Genomic DNA, 11,459 nt, shown 5'->3' with positions numbered 1-11,459 from the left:
CTCCGCTGAGCCTCATTCAAGTTGCATTTATGCATTTATAATGCAGACGTGCACGTCGCGAATGTGCCGCCACAAACTGCAAGTCTGGAAAAAACTTATTGTGTCCCGGATTCTCAACCTGTGGATGTTTTTCATCGCTAAAAGGGTGTTTGGAAACTTATAGCAGAACACAGATAACAACATGTTTGCTTGAGACAGCGCAAGCTAGCAGTAAGCTAAAGCGAATATTTACATTATAGCGATGACGCTTCTCTCAGACCAATCAGTGACCTACAGTGTTTTCACGTCACGTTTGGTATCAGCTCGGGTCGCTTGGAACCCCAACCGAGGTGGTACGAAAAAAAGTATCAGGTACTACGTACTGCACCCAATGGAAAAGCTCCCAAAAGTAAGCTGACCCGACCCAAACTAAACTAAACCGTGGGGTACTATGCAATGGAAAAGCGCCATCTGAGAGCCGTCGAGTAATCAGAGTCCACAGAAAAACTCCCGGGTAGCAGAGAGCACAGACTGGGGTAGGAGAGATAATTCTAGTGATGTGACGTTCTGCGCCGAGGCTTCGAAGCTTGTATCAAAAAAACGAAACATCTCACAGTAAAGCACTGTACCGGAGCTTGATTCGTTTTGGCATAACCACGTGATCAATGACGTCCGAAGCTTCGTTTTCGCTCTCAACCACGTGACTGCTTCGTAATCTGGTTCAAAAGTAGCGCGAACCCCTTGCGCAGGTTTCGAGTCTCATGCACTTAGGTAGATCGATAGTGAACTGAGACTGAAACAGAGGGTAAGCGCTTTTGAATTTTGAGAATGGAACCTGCCAAGAAAAGAGGCCGTTCGGAAGTCTGGCAGCATTTTCAGGTTGTATCAACAAATAAAGTAAGCTCATTGTTGTTGATGTCTTCTTCTTCTTCTTCTTCATCTTCATCTTCCTCTTATTATTATTATATTATTATTATTATTATAAATAATAGTATTTGAAAAATAATAAATATTTGTAAAAATTGGGTAATAGTAATATGAATAAATAGTTACAAAAGTATTTTATGCATATTCAATGTATAATAAAATATATTAAAAGCATACATGTAGGCTATATGAAAAAAATACAATTAATTTATGTTATCTCTTTCTTTAGGTTGAGTGCCTGATTTGTTCTCAGCAGCTTTCTTATAGTAACAACACATCCTCAATGTTGAGACATTTCAGAGCTAAACATGAGAACACATCTTGTGACAGTGGACCAGCTACGGGCAACCAAGGTAAATTTTTGGTTAAGTGCTGTTTTTTATGAAAACATATCTTAAATAATGCATAGTTATGCTTTAAATACTTTACTGTATTGCAGGGATCAGAAAACAAAAGATTGATGGGGCCTTGGTCAACATGGTTGTGAAAGATTACCAGCCATTTTCAATTGTTGAAGATGCTGGCTTTAAAGAGTTTGTAGGTTTATTGGATCCAACCTACACTCTTCCTTCCCGCCAGGCATTAAAGAGAATGGTAGAGGATAAATACAAGGAAGCCAAAGAGAAGGCAATAGAAGAGGTGAAAAAGGCCAGAGCAGTAAGCCTCACATCTGATATGTGGACATCTCTTCATATGGATGCATATCTGGCAGTGACATGTCATTTTATAAATGATAATGATCAACTGTCCACAGTTTTATTAGGGGTGGGAAAATTTTCAAACAGTCACACATCTCAAAATATAGCAGAGGTGAAGTCAGCTTTGATTGAAGAGTGGGGCATTCAAAACAAAGTCAGGTGTTTAGTAACTGATGCTGCTGCTAATATGATTGCCTGTGCAAGCATACTGAAGCTCCGCCACACAAACTGCATAGCACATGCATTAAACCTAGTCGTGAAGAAGGCAATAGAACAAACACAGGGATTGGAGGACATAAGACTAAAGGCACGGAAGATTGTGGCTCATTTCAAATGTAGTACAACAGCAAGAGAGAGATTATTGGTGTTACAAAATCAGATGGGCAAACCAACTCATAAGTTGATTCAGGAAGTCGATACACGTTGGAACAGCACATACACCATGTTAGAGCGTCTCTTTGCTCAGAGGGAGCCAGTAGGTGCTGCTTTGGTAACTTTGAAGACAAACCTCACACCTTTGACTTCAGAGGAGTACCAAAAAGTAAATGAATGTCTTGGTGTAATGTGTCATTTCAATGAGGCTTCCACTGAATTGTCCGAAGAGAAGAGAGTGTCAGGCTCAAAGGTGATCCCTCTTATAAGAATGCTGAGGCATGCAATCACTACAAAGAGCTCACAGGTTCATGATGAGATGGCTGTGCAATTGTGCAACAACCTCATGAGACTTCTTGCTGAGAGATTGTCTACATATGAGACTATGAGCGTCATGACTCTGGCAACTCTGCTTGATCCACGCTTTAAAACTATAGGTTTCTGCAGCCAGTCAAATGCACAGACTGCTGTGAGACGTCTCACAGCAGAATGTGCTGCAGTCATTAGAGCAGCCCAAAACACCCCATCCACATCCTCTCAAATACCCCTATCACAACCAGAGACAACAGAAGCCACAGGCAGTGATGTAACCCATTCAGGTACAGTTTGTTGTATTGAGTGTGCGTGTTTCACATGCATCATGCATGTAGCTATACTGGAGAGAATAAAATTCCATCAAACTTTTATTTGTAAAACTTTATTCTGTCTATTAGGTCTGTGGGATCTACTGGACAGTCATGTTGTGGAAACCAGAAAAATGAAAAATGCAACTGCAGATGCTACAGTTGAAGTGCAACGCTACTTAAGTGATCCAAATATTCCACGCACAGAAGATCCCCTGCATTTCTGGGCGACCCAAAAGGGTGTCTATCCACATCTTTATCATCTTGCCCTGGAATTTTTATGCACTCCTGCCTCCTCAGTCCCATGTGAGAGAATATTTTCAAAGGCAGGGGAAGTAGTAAACAAAAAAAGAAATAGACTTAGCCCCCGCACTGTTGAACAAGTTCTGTTCCTTAATAAAAATCTCTAATTTCTTTAATTACCCACAAAATAAAAACTCCCCAATTCACAAGCACTATCATCTCCCAGTTCACAAGCACTTTCATCTCCCAGTTCACAAGCACTTCACCATTCCATACATTCTTTTGTTTTATTTTGATTATATATTCCTACATGAGCCATGCCTTTGAACTCGTAGGCTTAGGACTAAGGCTAAAGTTTATGTAAATAAGGCTGCATGTATTGATCAAAGCAGATTCATACAAATGTTTCTATAAGTTAATTTGTCCCATTTATTATTTTTGCTTAAATTCATTCAAATTTGTTCACATATTCTAAGTAGCCTACTACATTAACACATGAAGAAACATTTTGTTCAAAACCACTTTGCTTTTGTGGTTTTCACAGTTAATTATTACATGAAACAAAAAAATAGGTCATCTGGCACAAGCAGCTGTTCACCTTCTGACCACAAGATGTCGTTAGTGTGCAACGTGTTGAAAAGCTTCGAGTAATGAACCTTTTTGCGATACAGTTGAGGGAAAAGCCTCAGTGCTTCACAAGGCTTCATTTCACCATCACTAGATAATTCCACAACTATAAACAGACACAAAACACGGCTAGGAACTAGCGTAGCTAGAAATGGCAAGAACATACACTGTGACAGACGAGTTTAAAGACAAACGGACTTGCAAAGACACACTAGACACACAGGGATTAAATACACAGATCAGACGAGAGGATAACAAGCAACAGGTGAGGAAGACGAGAGGAGGCAATCACACTGAACAGGAACACCTGTGAGGGAAGCACACGTGAACCTGTAAAACACATACAAACACAAGACAACCACAATACCAACAAGACAAAACCATAAATATATTTATATATATATAAATATATATAAATATATATATATATATGCATGAAAACAGAACACTAGACTAAACAAGACATAAAAACAAAGACTGGAAAATGCAAGGGAGCGGGGAAAAATAACACACAATGACAAGAGAATACAAGGGAGCGGGGAAAAGTCACAAGACATGGGAAAAACGTGGTCTGATATGACAATACCAAAACCACGTTCTCCCACACAAAACATTGTACTGTCAGGACCCTGCCATACACAACTAGATATAATACTAAACCAGATTATGGCAGAGTCCTCACAAATAGGGAAAATATAATCGCCCATTTAAGTTAACTGCTAACGTGTATCGTAAACTGCAGTTCTTCGACTCTTTGTAATATTTTACTCAAATTAAATACTTTCGAAATACCCAAACACAATCAGGGCTGGACATTAAGACTAGCCTTACTCGCCAAATACAGGTAGAATTTACTTATTGTTAGTAATACTAATGCCAGTTTTTCCTGTTGGAATTGACTGACTACATACTGTACAATATGATAATCCATTAACAGTCAATAACATGTTAAAGCACTTATAAAACCGTTACCTTTTGAAATTTCAGCTAATCATATGAAATATCACATTAAAAAGTAAATCTGATAACATCAATAAAGATTACTCAGTACTTGTGTAGTTTTTTTATGATTATTATTTTACAAAATACCTTTTTACTTCTACTTTAAGTAATAGTATTAGCAGTACTGTTACTTGTGTACACGTTTTGCATCTCCTGGTTTTCCAGTGTTTAGTCCCCTGTACAGTTTGAAAAGAAGAAACTAATCTGAATCCGTTTCTGTTTTTATACAACAGATAGAAATCATGGATGTGGAGGGACACAAGTGCAGTGTGTGTGACAAGAGTTTCTCTGTGAAGTCCAACCTGACTCGGCACATGCAGCTTCATGGTCCAAAGGAACATGTGTGTGAAGTGTGTGGGACAAGCTTCGCACTGAAACAGCAGCTGAGCAGCCACCAAAAACAGCACCTGGAAGCTGGAGGGGAAATGTGAAAGTACAATTACACCCTGTTGACGGAGAAGCTGAAGTGTTCACATTGTGAAAAGATGAGGCGGGCAGTGAGTAAGACACATAGTGACGCAGACAGTGAAGATAAGGACAGTCATCATGTTCAGCAGTACATTTGGCTGGCACACAGTCCAAAGATTCTGATGAACTTGGCCCTGGCCATCAGAAGCATGTTTTCTGCCATACTATGTGGGAAGCGTGCTATTGACAAAGGTGTGGTTATTCTTCTGAATGACAGGGTCAACAATGTGTCCATGAACGAAGTCCAGAGACTGCTGCAGCAGGGACATGATGAGTGGTATGTGGAGTGCCGTGCCCTGTACCAGACTCTCCTTTATGAAGCCCACACAGCTGGATCTGCATCGTCTCAGAAGAGCATCCTGGCCTTTGTCAAAGCTGCTGGTACCCTCCTCTGCCCCGGACTCCCCTTCCTTGTGCCTGTGTGCTGAGGCGTGCGCACATGATCATGGAGATGGAGAAGATGCCTGTGTACAGAGCCTCAATCCTCAGTGTGACTGGAGAAATCCTCTGCATTGATGGCACAAAAAAGGTATGTGTATTGTATCAATTCATGAAGTTCAGCAGACTTAATATTTGTTTAGTCACTTTAAAATGACTTGAGCCAACCTATTGTTTTGAATAAGGGACTTTGGCCTCACTGTTCAGTGTTCAAATGTGATAGATACAAAATGTACATGCATTGTAATTCATATAAATCATATTGGGCAGACAGGTTATTGATAGAAACTATCAAATGAATTTGTGTTTTCCAGGTCCCTAAGAAGATATATGGTGATGGCCAGGGCACCATACAGTATATCACCAGTGTGCTGAACAATGGGGGCAGTACTTGACCACAGTGGTGGTGGCAGCTGAGTCTGAGGGGTGCTACAGACGTATGGCCAAAGGTCTGATGGCCCGCTTTGAACGAGCTAGGGCTCCTGCACCAGCTGTCATATATGCAGATAACAACTGTTGTCGGTAGGTAATAACACATACATATACCCTGATAAAATTTGTCATTCATTTAATGCAACAAAAAAAAGAACACATGCTGAAAATTTTTATTGTGACAGTGCTTCGTCCTTCCTGGAGAATCTGTTCAGGGACTGGGTGCAGAATGGCACTGTGATCCGACTGGACATCCGACACTGGCTGCACCGCTGGGATGCTGTTGTCATCAAACAGAGCCATGCCAACTATGGGGTGTTTATGAGTGCCCTTGCAGGTGCAGTGCTGGCCTACAACAAGAACGATATGATGCTCCTCAACTGCCCAATCTGAATGCCAAGGCTAACTACAGGGCAACCGTAATGCCAAAGGTGAAACCCCACCAACGAGTGCTGTCAGAAGAACCAATGCCAGCAGCTCCTACTTTGTCAGAATCCCTTCCAGCTCCAGATCGACCTCAGGTTCAGTGCCAGAGCCCATGTCATGCAGCTGGAAAAAGGCATTCTCAGAAGCAGAGGTAAGCTGTAAAACCCTTAGCAACCACACGTTTAGACATAAACAGAATGAGACAAAGTTTGAGAACAGTTTGTTGTTTTTATTTGAGCTTTCATGCATATTACACATTGGAACGTTCTTGTTCACGGTCAGGGACTATTTTTTCTAGCGGAAGAAATGCTTTTACTGATTTAACTTCATGAAAGTTGCAACAATACATTTTTTAACTTTAATATTGTTTGGTAACTGTTTTATAAAAGCAATAAGGTACTTGAGGCAAGTGCTGTGTCGTGAACAAGTAACACTAAGCGGAGTGCCTGCAACCCCTTCAGCCGTTACTTATTTACGATACAGCACATCCTCTCATACCTTATTGCTTACATGATATCTGAATTCATCAGCTGAATGGTTTAAACTTAAACACAACAAACCATGTAAATTGATAGTCATACCCATTATTTCTTATGAATTATACTCATCATCGCATGTATGACTTATCTTTGCAGGATGGATGTGGAAGAGTTTGTGAACCAGCCCATTCAACCTAAACCCCCTGTGGCCACGTACATCCCATCCGGAGCGTCAAAAGCACCTGTCCTTGTAGTGGTTCCTGCATAGCCAAAGGGACCATCCATGATGCTCTGTGGGGCATCCAGCAGTCAAGGGTCATACCTTTCGCACCGCCTCCTGCGCTGACATCCAGACCAATCAAGCCTCATAAATCCACGAAGCCTTGTGGGGCCTGCCAAGTACCCCAGTGTGGTGGGCTACACGCCGTCCAAAGACAAGGCTGCTGAAAGTAGCCAGAAAATATTTACGTATTGCCCAGCAACTAGAAAGTCCACCACTTCAGGTTTTGAAGGTGTTGTGTTCAACAGTTTTGAACACTTCAAAAGTGTAGTAGATGAGGAACTAAAAATGAAGAAAAATAACAATTAGAGAGCCAACTACATCCCCCAAATCACAATAGCAGATTTCTGGGGTATGGTTTGTACCTGGTTCAGACCTGGATTAGACCTAGTTTACCTCATCCCCTTGTATATATTGTACACAGTATTGGGGAAAGTAACTTCCCCAACACTGATTGTACTTATATTGTATATTGTTCAATGTATAAATCTTAATAAGAATCCTGTAAATAATAACTTATTAGTACCTATTTAGCTATTTTCTGCTAAATTACTTAATAATTAACCCTTGTGTGGTGTTCATATTTTTGTTACTTAGACAATGTTTGTGGGTCTAGTGGACCCACTGCATTATTCGTATCTTAAAACAATGCCATCATACAAATTTATGTATAACTGTTAACAGATGTTTATTTTAGGCTTATTGCAAGTAATATAGACAGAATTTATGTTTAATTTTTGTCATTTACCACTAGTTGAGGACTATTTATAAATAAAAGTGCTATTCGTTTTTGTGATAATATGAAATAACAGAAGAAAATTATATTCTCCCCCAGATATTGTGGAAAAACAAAATAAGTATTTATCACTTTTTCATCTCAAATAAGTTTTTCATCACTTTGATGTTTAATTCTTTGAACTTAGTTTGAAATTGTACATATTTGTGTCAGTTTACATAGCACAAGCCCCATCTGGTAAGATGCCTTATCATAACACATCATCCACATTGAACACATAACCTGTTCATGCCAGCCTACACAACACATAAGAAGCAGATTTTTACTTTGTAGCTGTGTTGCATATGCATTTCTTGCATTTTATAGACATATACTGTGTCTTCCCCTCCATCTTATGTCCACACACACTGCAGTAAAATGTGTTGCTATTGGCTACAACTTAAAATGATAAAAATGCTTGGATATAAAATTTTACTTTCTCTATTTCTACTTCTCTATTTACTTTGTATCTCTCACGCACTCATAACACACACACGTGCGTGCACACACCATAGGTTTTGTGGTAAACCCATAGTTTTACAAATGGTAATTTATACACAAATTTACCATGATTACTACTCTTTTACTACAATAAAACTATGGATTTTTTTGTAAGGGAGATAATGGTAAAATGTAGAATGGTTCCTGTTAGACAGAAGGTAAAGTGTTTGGGACAGTGGGGGCAGACAAGTGTTCATGCTTGATATATTACATGTTGTATCCTTGCAGCATTATAGAAAGTGCAGAAGGACAAAACTCTGACATGCATCCATCATATATGTACAGACATATATACAAACACACTCATGCACTCACAGAAGTCCCAGATAGAAGAAAAACAGAGTGAAGTTACATAGCACATTCAATTTTTACACTCTTATTAATCCCGGGTCCAGTGGACCCGAACACCACATATGTAATATAAATGTGTAGGGGGGGGGGTGTACAGTGTACAGCCATTATCAAGTTGTTTATTTTTATGTTCTTTATAGAAAATGAGCCAAGGCCAATGAATCTGAGGTTGAAACAATAATTAATTGCATATTTTTTATTTTTGTAAACATTAAAAACGGGTCCCACAGACCCGAACACCACACAAGGGTTAATGTAAATTCTATTCTGTTTACATTGTTACCTGTGTTATTGTTATTATTGTTGTGTTGTTTATTTCTATAGATATAAATTGTTGAACAAATAAAAAAAGAATGTTTCCAAATATATGATTCCTCTCTCTTGTTCTCTATTTGTCCACTTAATAGAGGTAAAGACTGTCACATGAAACTGTATTGAGTATAACAGAGGCTGAGTTACTTACCAGTATGGTAAAGATACAGTATTTTTCTAAAATTCCATTAAGGCCGTTTTATGTGTACATTTTTCATGCTCCCTAGAGGGTGAATAGGGCATATAGAGTGAATAATATCTCAGATATGAGCAAATTACACTTTGTTCAAGTAGCCTAATATAGCTTTTTAGATTTTTTCAGTGATCTTGCAAACATTGTAACTAAAAGTCTCAAGTTTATTTGTAAAGTGCATTAATTCATACTTCACATAGATATGAGCAAAAACATGTGTTACATTGCTTGTTTTTTATTGTTTTCATTAAAGCATTATGTTTGTTACATTACGTGACAGACATCATATTATGCTTAATAAAACATTCAAGTCAAAGATTCTAGTCTTCAAGGTCTTACTCACAAAAACATAAAAAGAACAGTAAATTTAGTATTGATGTTCTGAAGTGAGAAAACATTGACTTCTGTTTGGCCCCTCCCATATCTAACACATGTCCTCCCTCCACCGTCCTGCTGATCTGTTTACTTGGAATTTTCCAAGGTCATCGGGACCCAGGATAGGGACTTGTGGGGGTCATGAGCCATTCCCAGGCGGTCTCCCATCCAAGTACTAACCAGGCCCGACCCTGCTTGGCTTCCGAGACCAGACGAGAGCGGGCGTGCTCAGGGTGGTGTGGACGTAAGCGAGTGCTGACTCGATTCGATAGACATTTCAAGACTTATGTGGTAGTGTTAATTTTGTCACCTATTTTTAATTTAGTCTTAGTCTTAGTCTTGTGCATATCTTTTTTTGTTAGTCAAGTTTTAGTCGACTAAAAGTCTCATCATTTTAGTCTAGTTTTAGTCAAAAGACAACTCAAGGTATCTTAGTCAAGTTTTTGTCGACTAAAAGTCCCGTCATTTTAGTCTAGTTTTAGTCAACTAAACGTCTTGTCATTTTAGTCTAATGTTAGTCAAAAGAAGACTTAATATATCTTAGTCAAGTTTTAGTTAAAACATTTTTGTCTTTTTTTTAAATAAATTATTTCTGAGATTATTTCTGATAACCATTTCAGTCAAATAGTGTTACACACATCTCAAAAATTGGTTAAATGTCATAATCACCTGACAAAATACCAGAGGTGGAAAAAGTACTAAAATATTGTACTCAAGAAGTAAAAGTAAAGTTACTTTAATAATATTTTACTTAAGTAAAAGTAAAGTTACTTGTCTTAAAATATACTCAAGTAAAAGTAAAAAGTAAGTCATTTTAACTTTACTCAGAGTAAAAGTTACTTTTTTTACAGCGGGAAGAGGTGGAGGATTCTAGGATAGTTCAAAAACGACAAGGGAATATACATCTCAAACTAGTTGTTTGTAATTGTAGGAACATCTTTACAATTAAAGTGCAATAACAAAAAGTTAATAAAATAAAAAGCTTTTTTAAAGTAAGAAACATTTATGGAATTGTTTAATGATTTTTACAGGTGAGTTATGCACTTTTGAAGGTGGTCAGCAGCTTGTAAATACAATCACTATAGTAAGGTTGTAATTGATGTATTGCTGGTAACATACATTATTTTATTAAACTATATATCTAGTTTAAATGAGCATATAATGAGATGAGTGCCATGTCTATATACATTTGACACGTTTATTATCTTCTTACTTCCCTGACCTGGGTACCTGATGACCTTTATTCCTCTCTCTCTCTCTCTCTCTCTCTCTCTCTCTCTCTCTCTCTCTCTCTCTCTCTCTCGCTCTCTCTCGCTCTCTCTCTCTCTCTGCAATGTCTAATGAGCATTCTCGGGGACGTTTTGAAGTTGTGTTTGACTTGACGCGAAGCTGCTAGACCTCGGAAGATAATGCGCATGGTATTAAAAACGCGTCGTGCAATTTCGTACTTAAGAGCATGAATCCTACCTTTCATAGAAATGAAACACTCGCTTCGCGTCAGTGGAAAGTGGTCGCTTAAATATGACCAGGGGTTTCTTTTATAAGATTTAACCTGAGGCAGGTCTGCATTAGCGCGCGCCTGTCTCGTCCGTCTCCATGGTTATTTTTGCGCGTTCCCCGGGCCCCGCCCATTTACATCCGTTGCGCGTCTTTATCACTTTGCGTTTTAAAATATTTTTTTACTCAGTAACGGATATGATTTAAAATGTAGCGAAGTACAATACTTTAAACAAAACATACTTAAGTAAAAGTAAAAGTACAGATTTTAAAAACTACTCAAAAAAGTAAAAATACACAAAAAAACTTCTCAATTACAGTAACATGAGTAAATGTAATTTGTTACTTTCCACCTCTGCAAAATACACTTTTTGAATGATTTTTGTTGAATGCAACTTTGTTAATGGCGGTGACGTATCTCTATCGCGTGTAAATTGCGTCACCATTCATTCAGTGATGGG

The sequence above is a fragment of the Paramisgurnus dabryanus genome, chromosome 13 (assembly GCF_030506205.2).
Source record: "Paramisgurnus dabryanus chromosome 13, PD_genome_1.1, whole genome shotgun sequence".
NCBI classification, from domain to species: Eukaryota; Metazoa; Chordata; class Actinopteri; order Cypriniformes; family Cobitidae; genus Paramisgurnus; species Paramisgurnus dabryanus.
This window is presented reverse-complemented; position numbering follows the sequence as displayed.